Source organism: Mastomys coucha, chromosome X (assembly GCF_008632895.1).
Source record: "Mastomys coucha isolate ucsf_1 chromosome X, UCSF_Mcou_1, whole genome shotgun sequence".
In the NCBI taxonomy this organism is placed as follows: Eukaryota; Metazoa; Chordata; class Mammalia; order Rodentia; family Muridae; genus Mastomys; species Mastomys coucha.
In genome coordinates this window covers 52,544,904-52,555,399 of record NC_045030.1, presented here as the reverse complement: position 1 = coordinate 52,555,399, position 10,496 = coordinate 52,544,904, and positions in this window count along the sequence as shown.

The window sequence follows — 10,496 nt, the reverse complement described above, 5'->3', positions numbered from 1 at the left end:
AAAGAGACAAAAAAAGAGCATAAAAAAGCAGATTTATTCAAAATGGTCACTTTGAGAAGAAGAACAAAGAAGTCAGGGATACCCCCTAACACCCTGCAAGTCTACTGGGGTCTTGACATGAGGTTTAGGTTTAAATAGAGGTCAAAAGGTATATAACTATGCAGTGTCGTCAAGGTATGGTTCTGTCTACCATCATTTCTCCTTGAAGGTAATCTGACAATTTGCATGATATCTTTTCCAGATTAGTTCCTCTCAATGGGACACCTTTTACTTCTCCCAGCATCAACTCATGGGGAGTTCAAATGCATTGGTGTCTATTATTTCCTAGTCTGACATATAAAGGGAGGGATGGAAGTATCCCTTTAGAATATCCTCATTCCCACTGGGATGGTTATTAATCCACCCAAAATGTGGGTAGCACAGTCCCATGGGCTGGTATTCCAAATTAAACACATAAGGAACAAGAGAGAAAGAGCTATAATAGTTGGAATGAGAATGTCCCCCCATAGTTTGGGAGATAAACTCCACTCCCTGTTTATCTTATGTAATAATTCTGCCCCCTTCTTCAACTTTATGCAATAACCCCACCTCTCTGTTCATCTCTATAAAGTAAACACATTGAGCTTCCACTGTGCTGCATTCTTTCTCATGCCCAGGGCCAGATTATCTGATCCCAGCTTTCTATCTATGTATCTGTCTCTCTATGCCTCTCTTTCTTCATTCACCCACCATCCCTGGAGCCATGCTAGACACTTCAACTTATCAGAATAGAGAATTCTTGATTTTCCTTCCTGTCTCCCAATTTCAATTCCCCAGGCTTACCCCCAGCTCTGTAGCAGCACACTCTGCACCAGCTCCAAGAGCTCCACAGATGATCTTCAGCCATCCTCCCTTACCCCATCCAGTTGTCTCAGCCACTAACACCCAGAGTCATTCTTCTGCCCAAAAGCTCACTGCTTGTACAGGCCTAGGAGTCAGGTAGGCAATATATACTGTCCTTGCTATCCTCTATATCAAATTCCCCAGTCTTGTCCCAAGCCATGAAGCAGGCCACTGGTGGTAGCCTGTCCATCCTCTCAACCTCTATTCCTTAGGAACGCCAAAGGATCTCTTGGCAGGCCCAGCCTTACCTCCTCGGGCCTAGGTAGGTGATCTCCACTTTCCTTCCTGCCCTCCAATTCCAGTCTACCAGTTGCATCCCTAACCTTGTAACAGACAGCATGCCAAGGACCTGTCCACTTTCTCTGGGTCCACTTCCTAGAGACTCTCTCAAATCACACAGAAGAGTCAGTTTTCCTTCCCGTGAACTCTTTCACCACCTTCCCTCTTCTAGCCCATCCCCATTCCTTTGTGTCAGCTCCTAACACCTAAAAATAAATTCTATACTAGCCCCGAGTGGCAGAAACCAGCAGGGACTCAGAAGCATCTCCTACCAGACCATCCACAGCCATCACATGACCCCAAGATTCAGAGAAGGCAACAGAAGACGCAACCAACAAAGACAAGAGCAGATATCAGCACCTAAAATCATCATCATCCCAGACCCAGGTGCATAAACACCAATGCAAAAACACAATCAGTAGCAATGAAGACACTATGTCTCTAGCAAACCCAGCAACGCTACTGGAAATGTCCTGAGAAATGTAACATAAATGAAGCACAGGACAAGGATTTCTACATGGCTATGATAAATGTTCAAAGACCTTAAAGAGGAAGTAAAAAAAAAATCTGTTAGAGAAATCTATGAAAATGCAGTGTAATGAGATTAAGAAAACAGTTCAAGACATGAAAGTAGAAATTAAATCACTAACAAAAACTCAAATTGAGGTAAAACTGGAAACGAAAAATGTAGGGAAAAAAACTTAGAAGTAAACTTCATAGCTGACTACAGGATATGGAAGAGAGAATCTAAGACATTGAAGACAAAATAGAAATCTCAGTTCAAGAAAATGGGGAGTGCCGGGCAGTGGTGGCACACCCCTTTAATCCCAGCACTTGGGGGACAGAGGCAGGTGGATTTCTGAGTTTGAGGCCAGCCTGGTCTACAGAGTGAGTTCCAGGACAGCTAGGGCTACACAAAGAAACCCTGTCTCTAAAAACAAAACAAAACAAAACAAAACAAAATGGGGAAGCTAAAAAATAAAATCCAGGCACAAAACATCCAGGAAATGTGGATCACTATGAAAAGACCAAATCTAAGAATAATAGGAATGGGGAAGGAAAACAAACACAGGTCAAAGGCACATAAAATATTTTCAATAAAAATTTCTGTACCCTAAAATAGAAGATGCCTATAAAAGTACAAGAAGCATATAGAACACCAAATAGACTAGACCAGAAAAGAAATTCCCTCACAACACATAATAATCAAAACATCAGACTTATAGGACACACGCATAATCTTGCACACACACATGAATATTAAAAGCTGCAAGGGAAAATGACTAAGTAACATATAAAGGCAGACCTGTAAGAATCAAACTTGACTTTCAAGACTCTAAAAGCAAGAAGGGCCTGGAAATATGTTCACAGATCCAAGTCAAGATTACTTTTAAGCACAGATTTTTCTCAACCTGTATTAATAAAGGTTCAACCTCTCCTCTAGCCCACCACCCACCAGAAGTAGTGAAAGAAAAGTTGTTAGGACAAAGGGGAAGTAGACCTGTTTAGAAACAGTTCTTTGGGGTCAAGTCCAATCTCCATTGTCAGAATCTCAACAGTACAGTCCTTTAGCAAAACACCAAATCAGCAGCAGCAGTTCAATCTATTCAGCAATCATCACTCATGAAGCAGCAGCTGCAGACCAGAACATTCAGCAGACACCACATAGGAATCAGCAAGAGCAGTTCAATGCAGAAGAAACTGCAAGGCTCACCAAGCAGCCCAAGTCCACCGTGGAAGCAGCAAGAAACTACAGGAACTTCACGAGTACTTTGACAAGTTTCTCTCTATGACAAGCAAAGCTCAACAACACAACCAATACATGTGTGCTGTTAGCAAGAAAATAGTGAGGTAGAGCAAGGAAAACCAATGTTCTAGTTCCCAATGTCTGTGTGGTCATATTTATATTCCTTCTAAATATCACATGTCCTTTTACATGTCTACTCTAGCAAAACATCTTTTCACCTGTGTCTTCTTCAGGAAAAAAAAAAATCCCTTCGTATGTCTGTTTTAGTAAAACATCCTTTCATCTGTGTGGCACAGCAAACCATCATTTGGCATAACTGACTTTCCAAAGAAACCAGAAGTTTCTATTTAAATTACTATATCCATAAAAGTTTCAATCTCAGTAGATGAAGAAAGAAAAGCATTTCACAATAAAACCAAATTTAAGCAGTATCTATTTACAAATCGAACTCAACAGAAGGCACTAAAAGGAAAACTTTATCAGGAAGTCATTAACTAGACCCAAGAATAAATAATCCTGGACCAGCAAAAGAAGGAAAACACACATGCATGCACACACACACACACCCTACCACCACAACTACAACAATAACAACAACAACAAAATAACAGGAATTAACAAACACTGATCATTGATCTCTCTAAACATCAGTGGTCTCAATTCCCTGATAAAAATACACATACCTTAAGATCAAGGATAGACATCAACTCAGAGTAAAAGGATGAAAAAAATATATTCCAAGCAAATGGACATGAGAGGCAAGTTGGTGAGCTTTTTAATATCTGACAAAATAGACTTCATACAAAAACTAATCAGAAGAGATAGGGAAAGCCACTACATACTCATCAAACAAAAAATCCACCAAGAGGACATTTCAATTCTTAACATCTATGCCCTAAACACAAGGGCATACACGGTTGTAAAAGAAACACTACTGTACTAATACAGAAGTAGAGGTTCACTGCCATCCATTGAACTGAGTACAGGGTCCCTAATGAAGGAGATAGAGAAAGGCGCCAAGGAGCTGAAGGGTTTGCAGCCCCTTAGGACGAACAACAATATGAACTAACTAGTACCCTCAGAGCTCCCAGGGACTAAAACCACCAACCAAGGAGTACTCATTGTGGGACTGATGGCTCCAGCAGCATATGTATAGCAGAGTATGGTCTAGTGAGTCATCAATGGGAAGAGAGGCCCTTGGCCCTGTGAAGGTTCTATGCCCCAGTGTAGGGGAATGCTAGGGCCAGTAAGTAGGAAGGGGTGGGGTGGTGAGCAGGGGGAGGGGGAGGGAACAGGGTTTTGTTTTAGTTTTTCTTTTTTTTTTCTTTTTGGAGGGGAACCTGGGAAAGGAGATATTGTAAATAAAGAAAACATCTAATAAAAAATTAAATTAAATTAAATTAAAAAGAAAGAAACACTACTATAGCTTAGATCATATATTGACTTTCAAACACGGATTATGGGAGGCTTCAATACCCCATTCTTGCCAATGCATAGGTCAAAAAGACAAAAACTAAACAGAATAATGTTGCAGCAGACTGACATTATAATTCAAATGGACCTAACAGATATTTACAGAATATTTCACCAATACACAAAAGAATATACCTTCTTCTCAATACCTCATGAAACTTTCTTCAAAATTGGCCACATACCCAGACACAAAGCAAGTCTCAACAGATACAAGAAAATTGACTTTTATCATCCTATCAGACCACTATGGATTAAAGCTGGATATGAACAACAACATAAACTACAGAAAGTCTATAAATTCATGGACACTGAACAATTCACTACAGAATGAAAAATGAGTCAAAACATAAATTAAGAAATTAAAGACATTTTAGAATTGAAAGAAATGAATATATAGCATTCCTAAACTTATGGGACACCATGAAGGTGGTTCTAATAGACAAGTTCATAGCACTAAGTACTAACATTACAAAATTGGAGAGATTTCATACTAGTAATATAACAGTACACCAGAAAGCTCTAGAACAAAAAGAAGTAATCATAAGGACAAAGGGGAGTATATACCAAGAAATAATCAAATGCAGGGCTGAAATTAATAATATAGAAACAAGAAAAATAGAAAGAATGAAACAAACAATAGTTTCTTTGAGAAATTGACAAAGCCTTATCCAAAATTAACTAAAGGCAGAAAGAGAATATTGAAATTAACAAAATGCGAGGTGAACATAAAAATAGACACCAAAGAAATCCAGATCATCCTTTAAAACATACTTTAAAAACCTGGACTCTACCAAATTAGAAAATCTAAAAAAAAAAAAAAAGGATAATTTTCTCAATATTATCATTTACAAAAGTGAAATTAAGATCAGCAGTTTAAACAGATCTATAACTTCTAGTAAAATAGAAGCAGTAATAATATCTCCCTACCAAAAATCCCAGGGCAAGATGACTTCGCACAGAATTTTAGGAAACTTTCAAAGAAAAATTAACACTAATACTCCTCAAATTATTTCACAGAATAAAAACAAATGAACATTACCAAATTCATTCTATGAGGCCACAGTTACCCTGATACCCAAGCCACATAAAGATCCAACAAAAAAGAAAAAAAACAAAAACAAAAACAGAAAAGTACAAACAAATTTCCCTTATGAACATAGATAGAAAATAGAAGCCCAGGAGATCAAAATGTCAATAAAACACTCATACACCAAATCCAAGAGTACATTAAGAAGATCATCCATCACCACGATCAAGTAGGTTTCATCCCAGAGAATCGGGGATATTTCAACACATACAAATCAATAAATGCAATCCACCATATAAACAGACTGAAATACAAAAACCACAGGATCATCTCATATCCTTCAGAAATGGCTACTGACAAAACCCAACACTCCTCATGACAAAAAACCTGGAGATCAGGGATACAAGGGACATGCCTAAACATAATAAAGGAAATGTACAGAAAGTCCATAACAAACATTAAATTAAATGGAGAAAAGCTCAAAGCAATTCCACCGAAACTAGGAACAATACAAGCTTACCCATTCTCTCTGTATCTACTCAATACGGTATGAATTGAAGTCTTATCTAAAGCAATAAGACAACTGAAGGAGATCAAGAGGATACAAAGAAGAAAGCAATAAGTCCAAGTTTCTTTTTTTTTTTTTTTGGAGATGATATGATAGTATACATAAGTGACCCAAAAGTTCAACTAGAAAACTCCTACAGCCGATAAATACTTTCAGCAAAGTATCTGGGTACAAAAATTAATTCACAAAAACTAGTAGCCCTACTGTATACAAACGACAAATGAACTGAAAAGGAAATCAGGGAAACAACACCCTTCACAATAGCTTCAAATAATATAGAATATCTTGGAGTAACTCTAACCAAGCAAAAACTTATATGATAAAAACTTAAAGACATTGATGAAGTTCAAGAAGGTATCAGAAGATGAAAAAGTCTCATATGCTCATGGATTATTAGGATTAATGTAATAAAAATGGCCATCATATCAAAAAGTAATCTATAGATTCAAAATAATCCCAATTTAAATTCTAGCACAATTCACAGATCTTGAAAAGACAATATTCTGCTTTGTATGGACATACAAAAAGCCCAGGAGATCTAAAACAATAAAAGAACTGCTGGAGGTGGATGGCAATCCCTGATTTTTCAAACTGCACTACAGAGTTATAGTAATAAAAACTGTGTGGTTTTGGCATAAGCATAGACATATTGATCACCCAGAGTATGAAGACCCAGAAATGTCTATACACCTACAGTCATCTGATTTTATATAAAGAAATCAGAAATATATAATGGAAAAAAAAGCATCTTCAACAAATGGTGTTGGTCAGATGGCTAGATGGTTTCATGTAAAAGAATCACACACTTCATGAAACTCAACTCCAAATAGATCAAAGATGTTAATGTAAAACCAGATTCACTGAACCTGAGAAAAGAGAAAGTGGGGAATAACCTTGAACTTGTTGGCACAGAAGAAGACTTTCTGAACAGAGTGCTGATACTACAGACACTAAGATCAACAATTAAAGAAAACGGGACCTCAAAACTGAAAAGCTTCTGTAAAGCAAAGGACAAAGTCATTCAGACAAAGCAACAGACTTCAGAATAGAAAAAGGGTTTTACCAACTACACATCCAATATGGGGATAATATCAAAAATATATGAAGAACTCAAAAACCTAGATATCAAGAAAATAAATAAATTAATTAAAAATATGGTACAGATCTAAACAGAGCATTCTCAATAGTAGAAATTCAAAAGTGCTGAGAAACACTTTAAGAAATGTCCATTAACTTTAGCCATCAAGGAAATGCAAACCAAAACTGCTTTGAGATTTCATCTTACACCTGTCAGAATTACCTAAGATGAAAACAAATGACATCTCCTCCTGGTGAGAATGTGAATAAGGGGAACATTCAGTCATTATTGGTGGGAGTGCAAATTTGTACAGCCACTAGGTAAATCAGTGTAGTAGTTCCTCAGGAAGATGGGAATCAATCTACCTCAAGATCTAACTATACCACTCTTAGATGGAGATACACATGCACAATACATACAGGCACACACACACACACACACACACACACACAGAGAGAGAGAGAGAGAGAGAGAGAGAGAGAGAGAGAGAGAGAGAGAGAGAGAGAGAGAGAAAGGATGCTTCATTCTATCACAGAGACACTCTCTAAACCATGTTTTATTGCTTCTATATTCATAATACCCAGGAATTGGAAACAACCTAGGTTTCCTTCAATAGATGAATGGATGAAGAAAATGTGGTATATTTAGACTATGGAATATTACCCAGCTGTTTAAAATTGAATCCACAAGTAAATGGATGGAATTAAAACATCATCCTGGGGAAGGTATCACAGAAAGACAAATGTGCAGAAAGGTAAATATGCTATATGTTCACATACATGTGAATATTTCCTGTTAAGTCTACATGATAACCAAGCTACAATCTATAAAACCATAGGGGATAGGTATAGAGCAAGATGCTACGTATCTAATTAGGAAAGGAAAATAGAATAGAAAATTATGGGTGGATGTGAGTAGGGCTGGAACAGGGCGAATAATTTGGGAGACAGAGGGAGGAGGGGAAAGAGGGAAGAATTGAATATGGGGAGAAAAAACTAAAATTAAGGAGCATTTAAGGGGTAATATGGAAACCTAATATAGTAGAAGGTTCCTAAAATAAATACATATATGAAGGCTATCTAAGTGAAATTGCAAATAATAGGGGATACAGACCCACACTGGGCATCTATTGTCAACAAATGAAGTTTCTGGTACCAGTATTGGATTATATCAAATTGTTTTGATGGCCAAAGGGGTCCCATGGGAATCTCCAAACAACCCAGGCTGTTACCAAGATAATAGGTTGCCTTACCCCAATCTGATGGCAAGACCCCATTTGCTGAAGACACCTACACAACTCACTGAACATGGAGAAGTCAAGCTGGTGCCTACACTCCTAGGATCTAGTGTCTTTCATACAGGAAGGTCTTCTGCATGCCACCAAAAGAGAAATGTAAACACGAGTCCAGCCACAAACCCTGTGATCTACAATGAAGTCCTGCCAGTAAGAAATGTTAGTACGGTGGTGGCACAAATCTTTTGGGAGTAGTCAACCAATATCTAACTTGACCTAAGGCCCACTTTACAAGATAGAACCCATACTGGACAGTGCTTCAGTGACCAAGAACCTGCAACTAGATAACCCTATGGTTAAACCAAATACTAATGATTTTTTTTAATAAATAATAGCAATAAAATGACTCCTAATGACCTTCTACTGTAGTGATGTAGATCAGTGCCTTGTTCAACCATCATCAGAGAAGCTTCCTCCTGCAGCAGATGGGAACACATACAGAGACCCACAGATAGACATTATGAGGACAGTGAAAGACCTTGGAACACTAAACCCTAAACGTGAGGTACCCTTGTAACAGGCCTCCAGACCTTAGCACAACTGACTCTGTGATGGAAGTACTATTCAAGCCCAGAAAGCTCAGCACATGGAAATTACCACCAGCCAAAATGAAAACAAAGACCTAGGTTAGCAAAATGCATAGTGCTAGGAAAGCTTCTCACTAACTTTGCTTTTTGGCTTCCATAGTTCTTGTGGCTAGCTATTCTTGGTAACTGAAGTATGTCAACCCAGAATGTAGGGGTTTTTTTGTGTGCTTAAAATCTCCCCCTGAGAAAGATTCAGAGATTCACTATACAATGAGATCCCAAATACCCAGTGTAGTCCCTGGCCAGCTATTAAACAATGTCAGAGAAGTCTTCTTTGGTAGATACCCTACAACATTTCTGGAGGTCCCACCAAAATCCCCCGTGACCAGACCTCAAGACGGGGGGGGCGGGGAGTTCTCAGAGCCCCTCAGAATGAGGAAGAATGCAGTGGTCAGGGGACTCCTAGGTGGTGCACAACCATGTTCTGGGACCCCACGACTCACTTTAATCATTTGCTACCTAATGTTTTGGCGCACCTCCGCCCTCCCCCCCCCAAAAGAAGTAAATTAGAGGTCTCCTGCTCTCTCACCTTCACAAGTAAATCTGGTTAAGGCGCCTTCTGTTTGCACACATAGGAGAGGTAGAACACAGCTTCTGATCTAGTGTCCAGGACCTGTGTGAGAGGTCACCAAGTTTCCTGTCTGCTCAGGTGTGTGACTGTGTGGTGGCCACCCTTGGCTGTTTTCACTGTGTGTCTCTATGTCATTCTACATGTTTCTGTTAAGTTTGTTTCTCTTTATTGACAAGTGGCTTTCTGTAGTGTGAGATACACTACCCTGTTGTGGGAAGTAATAAAAAAAAAAAATGAATCCATACTATTGCCAACAGGGCCCCGACAGGCTGGCCAGCCAGGCACTGGTGAGCAATGGCCTGCCTGTTCTCATCTCCTGGAGACTCTCTGACTCAGGGCTCTGAAATCTCTCCACCCAGCTCACTAAGTTCCCACTGGTGGGTCACTACCATACCAGCCCCAAGCTTCAAAACTTCCAGAGCATTTGTGGTGCATGTTTGGCAAAACCACCTTTCTCTCTGGAACCCAGTCAATCCACTGCTTGAAGGAAAACACCACAGAAACTTAGTTCAGAAACAATGGTAACTCAATCGCTGGGCGCAACAACTGGAACCCTAATCTTAATAAGCCTTATTAAATCTAAATCCTCTGGTGGTGAGCGGATTTGCCATCTAAACCAGGAGACACCAGTTGCTACATCTGAATCCTTTTGGCTTTGCTGGGTTATACCAGGGGTCGGGGGAGGGAGGACTTCCACCTGTCCCACTCCTGGATCACTCACTTGTTTCATTCCTCCCTTGGCTCCTGCTCATAGTCCTGTGTTATCCCAAATGGGTCTAGGCCCCTGTGTCAAGTCAGGGAGGAGCTGAGTCTCCCGTCCAGGGCCCCCCTGCAATCTAATCAGGATATGCACAGGGAGTGGGAAATGTGCCTGCTTTAATCAGTCCCAGGGAAGGGAAAGGAGAAAGCTCCATTCCTTGCTTTTTCATAACTTATGTCATATTTTCAACCAATGATAAATATGATTGGAAAACTCAAATCCAAACATTC